Below are 14,911 nucleotides of genomic sequence, written 5' to 3' on the forward strand. Positions count from 1 at the left end.
CATATTCTGCACCATCTTTGTGTTTAATCCAATCAAACCACATCCGAGCCAGCTCTCTCCTACTGTCACCATATTTCATCTAATTTTTCAAAGGACTGTAGGGGCTTGGTTTTCAATAGTTCCATATCCTCTGCCAAATCTACCTTCTGGCATTCTAAACGTTGGCTCGCACATACAGCTGTGTCTAACTGAAATGCTGGATTAAAATATTATTGTGTCCTTTTCCAAACAGAGATTAATTTCCCATGCAGGTTGTTGAGATGGAATACTTCAGGTAATTAACTTCAAAATATGGCCCTGGTGGAACAGTGAGGGACATGTTGAGGGACAAAGAACAGAAGCATCTACTGTGAGAGCAGAGGGAGGTTGCAGTACATGCCCTGGTGCTGGAGGTCAGGGTTGATCTACTGGCCAATGTGGAATGTTCTAGCTATCCCCACATCCCAACATCCTCCTTCCTTCTGGTGGAGTCATTGAGTGGCAGGGAGGCCCAGACCTGAGCAGAGCAGACAAGCCAGGGATCTTCCTCCCTGTGGACTGTCTACTCTACTGCATGACCTCATTACAGTTATGAGAAATCCTTTCATATCTCTAGAGTTCTCTACACACTAAACACGGGCCAGGGTCACTAAACTAGGGCTCACGTCTTACGGGTCCAACTGGGAGGCAGATCTTTTAAAACATTTTTTACACACACTGAAGGCAAAAGTGTTGTTAGATGATTTCTAGCATTTCTCAATGGGTGTTATGTGCTGCTTTTCCAAGTATCTGTTGATATTCAAGCAACGTATCCACCTGTTTAGCATGCTTCTCATGTGGGGGTGATTATTTTGCTCTCCTCTATATGGATGCCAAAAGCAATCTGTTCAGTCTACTTTCATTGTCTTTGATTTCAAATCTGGAATTGACTTGATATTTATATATTATTTTTATTTTTTATTTAACTAGGCAAGTCAGTTGAAGAACAACTTCTTATTTACAATGACAGCCTACCAAAAGGCAAAAGGCCTCCTGCAGGGACGGGGGCTGCGATTAAAAATAAAATTAAAATATAGGACAAAACACACTTCACGACAAGAGAGACACCACAACACTACATAAAGAGAGACCTAAGACAACAACATAGCATGGCAGCAACACATGAAAACACAGCATGGTAGCAACACAACATGACAACATGGTAGTAACACAACATGGCAGCAGCACAAAACATGGTACGAACATTATTGGACACAGACAACAGCACAAAGGGCATGAAGGTAGAGACAACAATACATCACGCGAATCAGCCACAACTGTCGGTAAAAGTGTCCATGATTGAGTCTTTGAATGAAGAGATGGCGATAAAACTGTTAGGTTTGAGTTTTTTTGCAGCTCGTTAGCTAGCTAGCTGCAATGAACTAGGGAGCAAACTAGGGATGTGTATTCTTTAGGGACCTTTAACACAATGCGACTGGCAGAACAAGTGTTGTATGTTTATTTATTTTACCAGGTAAGTTGAGTGAGAACACATTCTCATTTACAGCAACAACCTGGGGAACAGTTACAGGGGAGAGGAGAGGGATGAATGAGCCAATTATAAGCTGAGGATGATTAGGTGACCGTAAGACGGACGGGTTGAGAATTTAGCCAGGACACCAGGGTTAACACTCCTACTCTTACAATAAGTGCCATAGCATCTTTGGTGACCACAGAGAGTCAGGACACCCATTTAACGTCCCAGCCAAAAGACAGCATCCTACACAGGGCAGTGTCCCCAATCACTGCCCTGGGGAATTGGGATATTTTTTTTGAACTGCGGAAAGAGTGCCTCCTGCTGGCCCTCCAGCACCACTTCCATCAGCATCTGGTGTCTCATCTAGGGACCGACCAGGACCGACCCTGCTTAGCTTCAGGGACAGTCAGGGCTGCAGTAGGTATCTCAGATAGCGGGGAAGTGAGGCCTGCGAGGGTTTTATAAATAAGCATCAACCAGTGGGTCTTGTGACAGGTATACAGTGATGACCAGTTTACAGAGTAGTATAGAGTGCAGTGATGTGTTCTATAAGGAGCATTGGTGGCAAATCTGATGGCCGAATGGTAAAGAACATCTAGCCGCTCGAGAGCACCCTTACCTGCCGATGTATAAATTATGTCTTCATAGTCTAGCATGGGTAGGATGGTCATCTGAATCAGGGTTAGTTTGGCAGCTGGGGTGAAAGAGGAGCAAATACGATAGAGGAAACCAAGTCTAGATTTAACCTTAGCCTGCAGCTTTGATATGTATTGAGAGAAGGACAGTGTACCATCTAGCCATACTCCCAAGTACTTCTATGAGGTCACTACGTCAAGCTCTAAACCCTCAGAGGTAGTAATCACACTACATGACCTTTGTTTTGGAGGTGTTCAGAACAAGGTTAAGGGCAGGGAGAGCTTGTTGGATACTAAGAAAACTTTGTTGTAGAGCGTTTATTACACTCCACATCTCTACGCATGGGCAAAGTATGGCACTTATGACCACCATTGACAGGGACGCAGGTAGCTCTAACAGACATGAAATAGAGCAGGTATTGCTCTTTTTACAAGATAGTATATTCTATATGAGTAGTAAACTTGCTTGTATAATCCCACAGTGTATAAAGGTGTTACAGTACAGTAAGAATGATTAATTAATTTCCATTCTTATGCTATTGAGTTTCTTCCCCGTCTCTCTTGCAGTAAAAAACTGGAAACTCGATGAGCTGACCTTAGAGCGGATGGTGGCAGGTAGCCAGGAAAGCTTGTGTTCTCCATAAAAGCACTGATTGAAATAGAGGAAGGAGGCAAGAAGGCGGTTCCTTCTCTGTAGAGTGGGGGAAGGGCTGAGGAGTGAGAGGGGGGAAGATAGAGGGAGAGACTGGGGGAGGGGAAGACTGAAATGCCTTTTTGTTCTACCCCAGACTAGTCTGTCTGGTTTCCCTATACACACTAGAAAATGGGGAACACCCATGGTTGTTATCTCTCTCTACAGAGGACTATACAACTAAATGAGATTTCAGACAGATAGCTAATCTACAGATGTAGGATCTTAACTTCATCACTCTTTGTGGCTGAGAATTTTTTTGCACAGCAGGAAATGCAAAACAGTAGTGAATTTGTAATGAAATTTCCCCTTTAAAATGTCAGACTTAATTTGCCCTAACCGAAATGTCCATGAATTATTATCGACATAATAATTCACATATCCTGTTGCTGAAGGATTATTTTCCTGCTGTAGCAAACTGGCTCAAATTATGATCCTACATCTGTAGAAAAGAAGTCAACCCTATTATTGTATGATCAGGTTTCCAGCATACTCAGAATATCCAAGATTACAACCTCATCCCCGGCCACTTTCCCTTGGCAACACTGTCTTCTGCTTTCACAGTGAGTTGTTTTTCGTTGAAATCCCTGAATGGGCTTATTGTCGAAAAATAAAACTCACTAATCAGCATCTTTGGCTCTGTACTCGGTGCATAAAAGCTGGAAGCCTCAAGGGAAACTGCCCTAAATGAACTTAATTGCTCTTTGGCAACTAAAGCACCCTGAAAAACAAGACTCTAATATCTAAGCATTCCTCCAGCCACTGTTAATGTGAGGGGACTTCTAATTTGGGGTGGTAAGTAACCTAGTGGTTAGAGCATTTGGGCAGTAACCAGAAGATTGCTGGATCGAATCCACGTTCATCTGTACTTAACAATAGTACGCAAGTACAAACACCACGGGACCATGCAGCCATCATACCGCTCAGGAAGGAGACGCGTTCTGTCTCCTAGAGGAAAACGTACTTTGGTGCGAAAATTGCAAATCAATCCCAGAACAACAGCAAAGGACCTTGCGAAGATGCTGCAGGAAACGGGTACAAAAGTATCCATATCCACAGTAAAATGAGTCCTATATCAACATAACCTGAAAGGCCGCTCAACAAGGAAGAAGCCACTGCTCCAAAACCGCCATTAAAAAGACAGACTACATACTTTTTGGAGAAATGTCCTCTGGTCTGATGAAACAAAAATAGAACTGTTTGGCCATAATGACCATAGTTATGTTTGGAGGAAAAAGCAGGAGGCTTGCAAGCTGAAGAACACCATCCCAACCCGTGAAGCACGGGGGTGGCAGCATCATGTTGTGGGGGTGCTTTGCTGCAGGAGGGACTGGTGCACTTCACAAAATAGATGGCATCATGAGGCAGGAAAATTGTGTGGATATATTGAAGCAACATCTCAAGACATCAGTTAAAGCTTGGTCGCAAATGGGTCTTCCAAATGGACAATGACCCCAAGCATATTTCCAAAGTTGTGGCAAAATGGCTTAAAGACAACAAAGTCAAGGTATTGGAGTGGCCATCACAAAGCTCTGACCTCCATTTCATAGAAAATGTGTGGTCAGAACTGGTAAAAAGCATGTGCGAGCAAGGAGGCTTACAAACCTGACTCAGTTACACCAGCTCTGTCAGGAGGAATGGGCCAAAATTCACCCAACTTATTGTGGGAAGCTTGTGGAAGGCTACCCAAAATGTTTGACCCATGTTCAACAATTTAAAGGCAATGCTACCAAATACTAAATGAGTGTATGTAAACTTCTGACCCACTGGGAATGTGATGAAAGACATAAAAGCTGAAATAAATAATTCTCTCTGCTATTATTCTGACATTTCACATTCTTAAAATAAAGTGGCGATCCTAACTGAACTAAGACAGTGAATTTTTATTCGGATTAAATGTCAGGAATTGTGAAAAACTGAGTTTAAATGTAGTTGGCTAAGGTGTATGGTAACTTCTGACTTCGACTGTACATTTCTATTGACATACTGACCATGCAGTAATAATTGCTCTGTTGGAGCTAGAAACACAAGCATTTCGCTGCACCAGCAATAACATCTGTAAATATGTGTATGTGACCATTAAACTTTGATTTGATTGAAGGTGTGTGTGGAGAGTGCTAATCCTACTGCCTCATTTACAGTGTGAACACTGAAATGTGTGGTGTTGAGGAGATACTATTAATTGTATGTAACTCACTGAAAAATCTTGACAATCAGTGGGTAAATTGGGAGATCCAAACCTACTTGTTCATTATGACACATAATCATAAATAACAACTTGCCTCAAGAGTTATTTTTGCTAACGGTAATCTTACAGATATTGTTCATAAATTCAACATAGAGACTGTTGTCAGGCTGTTATGTCAGGCTATTACTCTTACATTACTGTCCAATTAAAATCAATGCTGAATCAAACACGGTGGCAGGGTGAGGGGGGTGGACTTTGCTGCACAACCTAGTCTGTACACTGCTACAGGATCCCTTATCTTTCATCCATGGAGTAGTAGGTCTGAATATACAACTTCAACATGACACCCTGCTCTCCATTTATTCTGATTGATTATCTACAGTATAATATGTCTACGGTACAGAGTCCCTAGGGGAAATACTTATATTAGATTATATTGGTACATTTAAGTGTACAAATGCTGTACTCATGGTTTACTATTCACCATGATGCAGTAAGTTACGCAAAGGCTTGTGCCAGCAATGTGCAAATAAGGTGATTTAACAAAAATGTATGTTAGTTTATCTCTGAACATTGAAACATTAGAGTGAACATTTCTGTGTGAAATCTCAGATCTGTCCTCCAATGCATCCTGTGATGGGGAGAATACTGGGCTGAGAAGGTGCATGTCAAACTCTACAAAGCTCCACATGGTAGCCAAATGGCTTGAGTCTTGGATGCATGTAGAGTAACTGATGCTCATTGGATGATATGTAAAAATCTAAATTGTGTGTGTGTGTGTGTGTGTGCCCGTGTGTGTGCCCGTGTGTGTGCGCAGCCTGCTTTCGGGTTGAGCCTGGTAGGGGCTTTCTGGGGAATGGCAGAGGGATGTGCAGGTATTGTCGAACTGCCTGGATACAGCTAAGCCAATAAAAGCCATTGCCGTTTCCTTAGCAACAGTATGTAAGTATTCACTCTAAATTAGGCAATGTATGCTCTGAAAATCAGAAAGGGAAAATCCTTGAAGATTAATTCACCTGTTCATACATTGTAGGCTGTTCATACTGTTCATACATTGTATCTTAAAACGCATATGAACTAAACATGAATCTTATAACGAATACCTAGCGGACACCCAAAGACAGAGAAAGATAAAAGGGAAAGTCTGTGTGGTTGAGCATGTTTTATATCAGTCAGGGTCATTCCACAAAGACATGGTAATGATAAGGGTTTGGAGAGGAATGGGATGGGATAGGGTGAAGGAGACACTGCATGCCTGTGCCAACCTACAGGATCCCATGTGTTCCTGCATGCCCAGCAGTTACTAATGAACATCTGCATTCATATGAGCTCATTCATCCTTAGAGACACAATAACACAACACTAGGTTTGAGGACATTCTGCACTGCTCAGTATTATGTGGTGTTATGCCAATATGCTTCATTGAAACTCCTGTTTCTCGATTGGATCCATCTCTATATGTGTCTGATATACATATGTGAATTTGGCACCGACCGAGATGGCCGCCTCGCTTCGAGTTCCTAGGAAACTATGCAGTGTTTTTTTTTTTTTTACATGTTATTTCTTACATTGGTACCCCAGGTAATCTTAGGTTTTATTACATACAGTTGGGAGGAGCTATTGGATATAAGAGCAACGTCAACTCACCATCATTACGACCAGGAATACGACTTTCCCGAAGCGGAAAGAGCATACTACTCACCAATGTTCAGTCTCTTGACAACAAGGTAGATGAAATCCGAGCAAGGATAGCATTCCAGAGAGACAGAAGAAACTGTAACGTTCTATGCTTCACGGAAACATGGCTCACTCGAGACACGCTATCGGAGTCGGTACAGCCAACTGGTTTCTTCACGCATCGCGCCAACAGAAACAAGCATCTTCCTGGTAAGAAGAAGGGAGTGGGGGTATGCCTTATGATTAACGAGACATGGTGTGATCATAACAACATACAGGAACTCAAGTCCTTCTGTTCACCTGACTTAGAATTCCTCACAATCAAATGTCGACCGCATTATCTACCAAGAGAATTCTCTTCGATTATAATCACAGCCGCATATATTCCCCCCCAAGCAGACACATCGATGGCCCTGAACGAGCTTCATTTGACTCTATGTAAACTGGAAACCACATACCCTGAGACTGCATTCAATGTAGCTGGGGATTTTAACAAGGCCAATCTGAAAACAAGACTCCCTAAATTCTATCAGCATATCGATTGTGCAACCGGGGCTGGTAAAACCCTGGATCATTGTTATTCTAACTTCCGCGACGCATATAAGGCCCTACCCCGCCCTCCCTTCGGAAAATCTGACCACGACTCCATTTTGTTGCTTCCAGCCTATAGACAGAGACTAAAACAGGAAGCTCCCGCGCTCAGGTCTGTTCAACGCTGGTCCGACCAATCTGATTCCACGCTTCAAGAGTGCTTCGATCACGTGGACTGGGATATGTTGCGTCAAACAACAACATTGATGAATACGCTGGTTCGGTGAGCGAGTTTATTAGCAAGTGCATCGTACCCACAGCAACTATTAAAACATTCCCAAACCAGAAACCGTGGATTGATGGCAGCATTTGCCGAACCACTGCTTTTAATCAGGGCAAGGTGACCGGAAACATGACCGAATACAAACAGTGTAGCTATTCCCTCCGCAAGGCAATCAAACAAGCTAAGCGTCAGTATAGAGACAAAGTAGAGTCACATTTCAACGGCTCAGACACAAGAGGTATGTGGCAGGGTCTACAGTCAATCACGGATTACAAAAAGAAATCCAGCCCCGTCGCGGACCAGGATGTCTTGCTCCCAGACAGACTAAACAACTTCTTTGCCCGCTTTGAGGACAATACAGGGCCACTGACACGGCCCGCTAGCAAAATCTGAGGACTCTCCTTCACTGCAGTCGACGTGAGTAAAACATTTAATCGTGTTAACCCTCGCAAGGCTGCAGGGCCAGACGGCATCCCCAGCCGCGTCCTCAGAGCATGCGCAGACCAGCTGGCTGGTGTGTTTACGGATATATTCAATCAATCCTTATCCCAGTCTGCTGTCCCCACATGCTTCAAGAGGGACACCATTGTTCCTGTTCCCAAGAAAGCTATGGTAACTGAGCTAAATGACTACCGCCCCGTAGCACTCACTTCCGTCATCATGAAGTGCTTTGAGAGACTAGTCAAGGACCATACCACCTCCACCCTACCTGACACCCTCCACCCTACCCACTCCAATTTTCTTACCGCCCCAATAGGTCCACAGACAACGCAATCGCAACAGCACTGCACACTGCCCTAACCCATCTGGACAAGAGGAATACCTAAGTGAGACTGCTGTTCATCGACTACAGCTCAGCATTTAACACCATAGTACCCTCCAAACTCGTCATCAAGCTTGAAACCCATGGTCTCGACCCCGCCCTGTACAACTGGGTACTGGACTTCCTAACGGGCCGCCCCCAGGTGGTGAGGGTAGGTAAGAACATCTCCACTCCGCTGATCCTCAACACTGGGGCCCCACAAGGGTGCGTTCTGAGCCCTCTCCTGTACTCCCTGTTCACCCACAACTGCGTGGCCATGTACGCCTCCAACTCAATCATCAAGTTTGCAGATGACACTACAGTGGTAGGCTTGATTACCAACAACAACGAGACGGCCTACAGGGAGAAGGTGAGGGCCCTCGGAGTGTTGTGTCAGGAAAATAACCTCACAGTCAACAAAACAAAGGAGATGATCGTGGACTTCAGGAAACAGCAGAGGGAGCACCCCCCTATCCACATCGACGGGACAGTAGTGGAGAGGGTTTTAAGTTCCTCTGCGTACACATCACGGACAAACTGAATTGGTCCACCCACACAGACAGTGTGGTGAAGAAGGCGCAGCAGTGCCTCTTCAACCTCAGGAGACTGAAGAAATGTGGCTTGTCACCAAAAGCACTCACAAACTTTTACAGATGCACAATCGAGAGCATCCTGTCGGGCTGTATCACCGCCGGGTACGGCAACTGCTCCGCCCACAACTGTAAGGCTCTCCAGAGCGTAGTGAGGTCTGCACAACGCATCACCGGGGCAAACTACCTGTCCTCCAGGACACATACACCACATGATGTCACAGGATTCCGATAAAGATCATCAAGGACAACAACCACCCGAGCCACTGCCTGTTCACCCCGCTATCATCCAGAAGGCGAGGTCAGTACAGGTGCATCAAAGCAGGGACCGAGAGACTGAAAAACAGCTTCTATCTCAATTGAGTGGCTGCTGCCAACATACTGATTCAACTCCAGCCGCTTTAACAATGGAAAAATTGATGGAAAAATGTATCACTAACCACTTTAAACAATGCCACTTCATATAATGTCTACATACCCTACATTACTCATCTCATATGTATATACTGTACTCTATACCATCTACTGCATCTTGCCATCTTGATGTAATAAATGTATCACTAGCCACTTTAAACAATGCCACTTTTATATGTTTACATACCCTACATTACTCATCTCATATGTGTATACTGTACTCGATACCATCTATTGCATCTTGCCTATGCCGTTGTCGTGTCTTTGGCTATGCTGGATTAAGTGACATGACATGCTATTCTATAAAATAATTTCTCAGTAATTAATATTACCTGAGCTAATCATGTAAATGTAATTAACTAGAGAGTCGGGCACCACAAAATAATATTTATAGAGCTGTTATCTTCCGAATAAACTCTTAAAAGTTCTAGCAATATTTTACATCAATAGTAGTCAATATTAATCGTCATCTTAATTCAGTCTCATCTGAAATTAATTCTTGGTTATCTGCACGAACCCTGACTAACAAGTTGAATCAGCAATACAAAATTGGGTTTAATTATTTATTTACTAAATACCTAACTAATCACACAGAATTACACATACACATATTTAAATCATAACTTGATTACAAATTATGTCATAAAGGAAAACGTCCCGAGCGGACAGAACAGATATGACAGCTGGTTACACAAAAGAAAAGGGGCTGGGTTTGAGTGAAAGAGCGGGAAGATTGAGGAACAAAGGGCGAAGCCGTGCTATCGTAAATACAGTATTTTTGCATTCTAAATTACTGCCCATTTGGAAAAGGAAATGCAATAAATATTTACTCTGAGCTGCGCTTCGGTAGGTTGGTGGTAGATAGAAGGCCGTGTTGTTCAACCGAGTCCTTTGTCCTTTGAAGAATGTCTCTGCTGGTAAATTGAATACGTTGTAGTAATGTCGTTGTGTGGTAGATGGGATACTCTGTCTGTTCCTTCCTAACTGTCGTTTGCAGCGGCTGTTGCTAACTCAATGGCTAGGAGGTATCACTTCTGTAGTAAATAAGAGTTCAAAGTTCATACCATTCGCAACCAAAGCTCATGCTGATGTTGGCTTCGTTCTGTAGTTATTATCTGAACCATTCTGACATCGGACCGTCGTCCTCACGTCCTCGGAACAGAAGGTTATATTGTCATCAAGGGCTTATATAGGAAGGGAGAGGAGGGTGTGTTTTAAATGTTTTATAGCCCATGTCCCTTCACAGGGGTGGGCCACTGATTGAGGGGCGGGCAGAGCCCTATCTTATGAAATCCCAAATCTCACATTTTAGAAACTAAATCACATTTCATCCCATCACGAATAATTTCATATTCAAACATTTAAATTGAACAACAAATCCATGTGAATACGATAACTCTGATGTGTAGACTTTCCACTGTAGAGTTTATGTCATCTTATCATTGATGAGAATGCCTCAGATGACAACCGAACTGACATCATATTCATTTAGTACCACCGCATATATGTTCAATTGGTCGGATTACCAGAATATTGTTCATTTCCCCCCACCTTCTGATGTTCCCAGAATCTCTATGTTAACCAAGGGTTTTGCAAATGTAACATCAGTAGGGTAGAGAGAGGAAAAAGGCGGAAGACGTATTTAGGACATAAACCTATCCCCCAGGCCAACGGCATGACACCATTCTGTACTATCACTCATTCATATATTTTTATGTACATATTCTTCATTCCTTCACACTTGTGTGTATAAGGTAGTTGTTGTGAAATTGATAGGTTAGGTTACTCGTTGGTTATTACTGCATTGTCGGAACTAGAAGCACAAGCATTTCGCTACACTCACATTAACATCTGCTAACCATGTGTATGTGAGAAATAACATTTGATTTGATTTGATTAGATATACACAAAAGCTGGGGGTCACATAGAAATGTCCTTGTTTTTGAAAGGAAAGCATATTTTTTGTCCATTAAAATAACATAACATTTATCAGAAATACTGTATAGACATTGTTAATGTTGTAAATGACTATTGTAGCTGGAAATGACTGTTTTTAAAAAATGGAATATCTACATAGGCGTACAGAGGCCCATTATCAGTAACCATCACTTCTGTGTTCCAATGGCACATTGTGTTAGCTAATCCAAGTTTATAATTTTAAAAGACTAATTGATCATTAGAAAACCCTTTTATAACTTTGTTAGCACAGCTGAAAAATGTTGTTCTGATTAAAGTAGCAATTAAACTGGCCTTCTTTAGACTAGTTGAGTATCTGGAGCATCAGCATTTGTGGGTTCGATTACAGGCTCAAAATGGCCAGAAACAATTAACTTTCTTCTGAAACTCAGTCTGTTCTTGTTCTGAGAAATGAAGGTTATTCCACGTGTGAAATTGCTGTGTACTACTCCCTTCACAGAACAGTGCAAACTGGCCCTAACCAGAATAGAAAGAAGAGTGGTAGGCCCCGGTGCACAACTGAGCAAGAGGACAAGTAGATTAGAGTGTCTAGTTTGAGAAACAGACGCCTCACAAGTCCTCAACTGGCAGTTTAATGAAATAGTACCCGCAAAACACCATTCTCAACGTCAACAGTGAAGAGGTGACTCCGGGATGCTGGCCTTCTAGGTAGAGTTGCAAAGAAAAAGCCATATAATAGCCCATCCAACTACCTCATCCCCATATTGTATTTCTTTATTTATTTTGCTCCTTTTCACCCCAGTATCTCTACTTGCACATTCATCTTCTGCACATCTATCACTCCACTGTTTAATTGCAATATCGTAATTACCTCGCCACTATGGCCTATTTTATTGCCTTACCTCCCTTATCTTACCTCATTTGCACACACTGTATATAGACTTTTCTACTGTATTACTGACTGTATGTTTGTTTAATCCATGTGTAACTCTGTGTTGTTGTATGTGTCAAACTGCTTTGTTTTATCTTGACCAGGTCGCAGTTGTAAATGAGAACTTGTTAAATAAAGGTGAAATAAAAAACATAAAAAATTAATTTCTCAGACTGGCCAATACAAATAAAATATTAAGATGGGAACACAAACACTGGACAGAGGAACTCTGCCTTGAAGGCCAGCATCCCGGAGTCGCCTATTCACTGTTGACGTTGAGACTGGTATTTTGCAAAAGAGTTTTATGTCTATGTAGATATTCCATCAAATATCAGCAGTTTCCAGCTGCAATAGTCATTAACAACATGTGCAATATCTACACTCCATTTCTGATCAATTTTATGGTATTTTAATGGACAAAAAAAACAGTTTTTCTTTAAAAATCAAGGACATTTCTAAGTGACCCCAAACTTTGGAATGGTAGTGTATCTCCAGACATCATAGTGGATGGTTATTGGTGTTATCATGATGGAAATATGGGCATATGCTTTAGATGAGGGACTTGGCGGCTTATGCAGTATATGTATATCATATGCATGCGTCAATATGATTCCACTTAGCGCTCTGATTCTCATGTCTGGGATTCCCCAAATGCATGCATGCATAAGGGGTCATGCATCACAGCACATTTAGAGAAGTAACACACAAACACACACACACAAACATGAACATACACATGTCAAAGTGCCTTCTAGTGTAAACTGGATATGATTCCAGTCTCCCTCCCTCATTGCTCAACAGTGACTGCCTGCCTCCAATTCCCCATCTCTCCCTGGGGGTGAGATTTTACAGGAACTCAGCCCTGCTCTGTGAAAGAAGCCCTTTCACCTACATTTCAAAAGGGGTTGGGCCTGCCTGGGCTTGTCATGCAGAATGCAGCACTGCACCACAAGACAAGAGTGCTCCCTACAGTGAGAGCTGTTCAGCCATCTGCTATGAAGTACATTCATACAGCAGACATACAGATAAAGAGACAAGCATGATATCCTATTTAAAAGTGGAGGAGGATGATTCTTATTCAGAAATAACTCTTACTTAAGAATCCCGTGTAGGCTGTTACTTTTGTTACATATTCACAATATCACTCCCACGCGCTACCATCCAGTCACTCCTCTACATATACAGTACCAGTCAAAAGTTTGGACACACCTACTCATTCAAGGGTTCTTCTTTATTTTGACTATTTTCTACACTGTAGAATAATAGTGAAGACATCAAAACTATGAAATAACACATAAGGAATATTGTAGTAACCAACAAAGTGTTAAACAAATCAAAATATATTTTATATTTGAGATTCTTCAAAGTAGCCACCCTTTGCCTTGATAACAGCTTTGCACACTCTTTGCATTCTCTCAACCAGCTTCACCTGGAATGCTTTTCCAAAAGTCTTGAAGGAGTTCCCACATATGCTGAGCACTTGTTGGCTGCTTTTCCTTCACTCTGCGGTCCAACTCCTCCCAAACCATCTCATTTGGGTTGAGGTTGGATGATTGAGGAGGCCAGGTCATCTGATGGTGCACTCCATCACTCTCCTTGGTCAAATAACCTCTACACAGCCTGGAGGTGTGTTGGGTCATTGTCCAGTTGAAAAACAAATGATAGTCCCACTAAGCGCAAACCAGATGGGATGGCGTATCGTTGCAGAATGCTGTGGTAGCCATGCTGGTTAAACGTCATCATGGGGCATCATAAGCTGGCCATAATAAAACATGTTTTTTAAAATCTGTCTTTTTAAGATAGAGATTTTCATGTATGAATCTGTTATTCAATGCGTTCAACATCTATAAATCTCTCCTACCCATGATGCACTGACAAGGGTGGACTTAGTGATTTGGAGACCCCAGGCAGAGGCAAATGTTTAATAAAAAAAAAAGATTTCTATTTTTTTTGTTATACCTACAGGGGTCCTAAAATTCAAAATCAAATAGCTAAATTATCCTTGGTATGACCATATTAAAACCATTCCATATGCTAGCTTATTAGTAGTCTCCCGTTGCCATATCTCCAAAATCACTTTGCTGTCACGCCTCCCTTAGAGGTCTGAAGAATTAAGTATTACAAAAAACATTTTGAATGGACGTTTCATTTCAACAACCCTCCCCCCACATGCTTGTTGGTGCTACGTGTTGTTTGTCACTGTTTTCAGACCGAGAAGGACAGATTTTGCAGAGAGTTGTTCTGTATGCTAGTTTGCAACATTTTACAACATTTAAGAAAACTTGGGAGAAAAACTTAATTCTGATTTGTCAGATGTGTGTTCTAAACACAAAATCGACATACATCAACATATTTTGATTTTAATTTGCGATTTCCATCTTCACCATAGACTTTCAAAAATCATCACGCACAGTTGCACCTACGACAATAATGGTAGTGAGCACTATCGGAGCTCCACCCAAGCAAGGCATTTGATTGGTTTGACGTGTAGCAAGGAGTAACTGATTTACACTGGGTCTCCACCCTTATTTAGCAGGTTTACCCAGGTTTACCCGTATTATGGAAGCCTGGTTCTCGATGCAGCTAGCTTAGTAGAAACCCAGTCCCAGGCCCTTAGACTCTAGGAGCATACAATACACATTTCTTTAGTAAAAATTCTGGTGCTGCTGATAATACTGCCATCATTGTCGAGGCATAGGGAGGCACAGGACATGTACAGTTGTCATACCCCTTGACTTATTCCACATTTTATGTTAC

This window comes from Oncorhynchus tshawytscha, linkage group LG01, assembly GCF_018296145.1.
Source record: "Oncorhynchus tshawytscha isolate Ot180627B linkage group LG01, Otsh_v2.0, whole genome shotgun sequence".
Taxonomy (NCBI): domain Eukaryota; kingdom Metazoa; phylum Chordata; class Actinopteri; order Salmoniformes; family Salmonidae; genus Oncorhynchus; species Oncorhynchus tshawytscha.